The sequence below is a fragment of the Eublepharis macularius genome, chromosome 9, assembly GCF_028583425.1.
Source record: "Eublepharis macularius isolate TG4126 chromosome 9, MPM_Emac_v1.0, whole genome shotgun sequence".
NCBI classification, from domain to species: Eukaryota; Metazoa; Chordata; class Lepidosauria; order Squamata; family Eublepharidae; genus Eublepharis; species Eublepharis macularius.
Window position 1 is genome coordinate 77,912,821 of NC_072798.1, and position 4,653 is coordinate 77,917,473.

General features: G+C 45.7%; 1 pseudogene; it reads right to left on the reverse strand.

Moving 5' to 3' along the window:
* Positions 1 to 3,334: 3,334 nt before the first annotated feature.
* On the reverse strand, positions 3,335 to 4,168 carry LOC129335345 (structure-specific endonuclease subunit slx1-like; annotated as a pseudogene).
* Positions 4,169 to 4,653: the final 485 nt, after the last annotated feature.

Below are 4,653 nucleotides of genomic sequence, written 5' to 3' on the forward strand. Positions count from 1 at the left end.
GGCAGTTTCCCTTTGCCCCCTGGTTAAAACTGCCCCTGCAAGGATCCACCAGTACGATTAGAGGCACTTATGGGATGCACGTTCACATGCAACAAGCAGACAGAGAGACATCTGGAATGCCTGTTAGACTTCACTGGAGACACTCCAGCAGAGAGGTAAGCACAATGAAACCCGTTGAAATGGATGGTCTTAAATACACCTGCTTTTTTATTGGCTTGTGACCACAGCATTCAGAACTCTGCACATACTGGCTTGGACACTGCCTAAACATTCCATGGAAGGGTGGATGAATTTCAATGATCTTTCCCCCTGCTCTAGCAGACCTCCAACTCCACCCAAACTATTCCTAGGGGTCCCTTATCCGTACAAACAGCACTGGGGAGATTTTGCCTGTAGTGGGAGGAGGCTGGAGAAGAAATCCTTCTGCATACAGATGTGGTCAGGAAACAAGTGTCAGTCCCTGGCAGGTAAACCCCTCAAGCCCATCCCCAGTGAACACAAGTTGGTTCCAGCAGAATCAGCTTTATTAGGATCTATGCAGTTCAGGTCTGTTCTCCATCACAGAGCTTGATGGAAGTGACAATTCAAAACAAGCTATGTTATAGCTGATTTTTCCCGCGCTCCAAATGACAGGTTTTGGCACGCAAGCCTGCAAGAGTTCTGTGAGAACCTGTTCAGTTATGACTTTGTATTAGGCACACAATGCCTAGTTTCCAGCATCTGGGAACAGGAGAGAAAACTGGAATCTAGACACATCAAGGGCACGGCTAGCCGAGACTCGTATATTTCTCTAAGATAACAGGAGAGGCCCTTTCTGAGACCTAAGAAAGTAACGTCTACAATATGGTTACAGAGGATCAGAGAGAGTTACACATCACTTCAGTAATAATACAGTATAGCTTCAGCATATTGTGGTACAAGCAATATAACAAACATACAACCATGGCATGGCTGTACACAGACATGACACCAAGCTACTGTCAAGCTATGACTGTAGTGGGGTAGATTCTACCCCTGTCTTCCCACCACCCTGAGCAAAGTTCAAAGCCCTTCTTCAGCCAAAAGATTTAGATTTGCCAAGGGGATGTCAACCCTATTAAGAAACTATCTTCCAACTTAAGTGGGTCTTCCATTGTTGAAAGAACCACTTAAATTGGTTGAGGGGCCACTTAAGCTGGAGAAAGGCTTGGGAGAAAGTGAGATCCGCCCCCAATATTATTTAAAGGAATGGCCTTAGAAAGAAAGCTTCAGCATTTTAGAGGTGATAGGAGGGGTGTGTTCGGGGGACCCAAGAGAAGCTGAGACATGGGTGCCCCTCTCCCAGTCCATATTTTAAAAATACACACTATAGGAGTATACAGGGCTAAAATATATATTTTGTTGAATCAGGGCAAAATCTCAGATTTGCAGAATTTTTAAAAAAATGTTTAAAAATAAAATTGGGGGGCTGTGGCGGGGTGGGGGAGGAAATCCCAAAACTCTAACAGCAATCTCTGCACATGCACATGGGGAAAAATAGAAGAAATTTGGCTCTTATCAACAGAAGAAGGTGAGAGCTTGGAGAAGGAGAGGGAGGAGAAAAGAAAGACTGTGAGGACAATAAAGAGGGAGGGGATGTGGCGTCTGGCAAGGACAGAGTGAGGGAAAATGGGAGATAGAAAGGGTAGTTGTGCAGATAAGGAACTGGAAACAGCAGGCATGAGGAGGAAGCATGAGGGTGCAAAGGAAGAAGGACAGGCAGAAAGATGGGAGGGGAGAGGGAGAAAACAGATCCACAGAGGAGGAAGGGAAGAAAAGCATTGAAGGAGCAAGAGAAGGGAAACACAGACAGGGTTGACTGCCTTTGTGGGCATGGAAATCTATTGGAATTACAACTGATCTCCAGATGACAGGGATCAGCTCCTCTAGAGAAAATGGCTGCTTTGGAGGCTGGACTCTATGGCTTTATACCTAGCTGAGGCCCCTCCCTTTCCCAAGCTTACCCACCCCAGGATGCACTCCAAAATGTCCAGGAAATTCCCAAACCAGATGTGGCAACCCTAAGCCAGTAGACTCATGGGGTTACTAGATTTGGAAAAGATCTGCAACCTGCTGCCTGATTTGATCTACGAGACAGCACTTGTCGTAGCTAAGTCTGTGCCATTTACGATTGTTTCTTGGAGAGGTGATTGCCTAATTTAGGTGCTTTCCAACAAGTTTGAGATGTATAGTTTTAGAGGCTCTCTCTGGTCCGTACATGTCATATTTGTAATTACCTAATTCTGGGACTCTCTATGCTTGGTCACTCCTGCAAAACTGTTTTTGTATATTATACTCATGATAACATTGTTTTTCAATGATTTTAGGGTGTCAAGGAAATAAAGTGAACTGAAATGAACTGGGCGGGCCAAGTGCTTGTTATTTACAACTACGCCTTTTGGCTTCCAGTCATTTTGTTTTTCACCAAAAAATTTCTTATTCTAAAAGCAACGTTTATTATTTAAATAAAAGCTGTTAGATCACAAATTTATAAGCCTATGTCTTTTTAAAAAAATTATCTGGCCAGTCCAATCAGTGCTGCAAGCTGCTCTCTCCCTGGTTCTGAGCTAGAATACCTACAGACGCTTAAGATTCCATAGGGAACTCAATCTCTTCCCAAAACTCTACTAATTGCTTCACAAGGGATGGCGTACCAAAACCTTGGAATGGAATAGAGATCTATTCTTAGGAGGATCGATATTTTTTGTTCTGCCAAGACATAGAAACTGCAAAACAAACCAATGTTGCTGCCTGAACAGTACGTCAATGAGGAAATGCCTTGTAAACACTTCTCTTCAAGTTGCCCTAATGATCCTCGGAAGCCTCTAATTGGGTGGGTTTGGCACAACCTGCAAAGCTGTCAAGGGCTGTTCAGCAGAAGAAATCTTTTACTGGGGCGGGGGACGGGGGGGGGACAAGAATACAAGGTAGTGTTTCTAATGATGTTATCATTTTTTTAAAAAACACACAAAAGAAGTAAATATGAATGTCAATGGATCATTAACTCTTTATTTAATTGTTCCGCTTTCAATTATGTTAGTCTTCTCATATGGAAACATAGGCCATTTTCACACTGCTTACCGGCCACAGAACATCGTGCCGAGCTCCCGGAATGACAGCGTCTTCCTGGCGCGATTTCGCGCAAGAACTCCCATGGCTGAAAAGCAGTGTGAAAACGGCCATGATTATGGGATGAAAAGTTTTAAAGGCCCAGGTCCAGCTGGAAAGAGAGGGAAGGAGACTGCTGACCATCCCGGAATATGAGTTAGGGCGTACGGAAAGGCCATTTCAACTGCTAGGATTCCAGGGTAATCGTTCACTGTCCCGAAAGAGAGGCGTCACTGTCAGTCACTTTTTTGCTGGCTTCTTTACAGTTCAGCTTACTGGCCCAGTGTTCCTGGGAGGAGGATGGGCCAGTCTCTAGGTCATCATAGTACCCTTTGTGGTGGCAAATCAGGTCTCCCCAGAGCACCAGATTCTTACAGTCTGGGCATTGCCCTTCTATGGGCAAGAACTGTTCTTGTTTTTTCTGCAGGAAAGCTTGGGCCAGGCAAATAATATGGGTGGCCATGGAGCACCCAGAGTGGAAACAGCACAAGGGGATATCCTCGTCCCCCTCCTGGAACCTTTTCAGACAGAAGCTGCAGCATTTCAGAGTTGATAGTATTTATTCCGAGGGCTCTGGTCTCGCTCCCTTGGTGCACGGAGTTGACCAAAGGCCACTGGTATGTGTAAGGGAGGCTCCAAGCCTGGAGGGAAATCTATGTGATATTCCTGCTTGAGCCAACATAGGGTGAGGGGCAGACGGCACCAGGGGGCAGTTCGGCACATGTGGGATAAGATGCATAGATGGGAGTCAAACTGGTACTCCTGTGAAGTGCAGTGGGTGGCATGGGTGAGGCAGCAAGATACATGTGGATGCTGCCAAGCCTAAACCACAGGGCAGCCACAGCACAGGGGAAGCCATGGATTATCAGCATCATCTCCCATGGCCTGTAGTCTTCCAAGCTCCTCCATGACGCTTCCCAGCATTGCGCTGACCTAGTCGTTGTTCAGGATTGATGGTGAAGCCAACATAAACTCGACCTTGATAATGGAGATTGGGGCAGTACAGAAGATAGTCTCCAAAGCAGCTGCATACTTCCCCCATGACTGCAGAGGGATCAGCAGAGGGGGTGGGAGATCTTGCAAGGCTACCTCTTTCCAGAGCCTGGCTTTAAAACTCTGAGATTTCCCATCATCCCCTGTGCCTTTCAAACATCAGTCTCCCCATTTTGCCTCACACTCTCGGCTTCAACCCCTTGGATAATTAACTCATTATCATTATTTGCCAAACAGGAGCATATACACACATTTAGCACTGCATTTAGTCACTGTGACACTGAGAGATCTCTGTCTTTTGGTGCTACACCTCTGAAGATGCCAGCCACAGCTGCTGGTGAAATGTCAGGAACTACAATGCCAAGACCACGGCAATACAGCCCGGAAAACCCACAACAACCATCGTTCTCCGGCCGTGAAAGCCTTCGACAATACATCATATACACACAGTTTGCATGTGACAAATCTTATCAGTTAAATGAGTTTATTCAAGTATGTATTGTATGGAAGTTGCCAGTTAAGACCAGGGTTCTG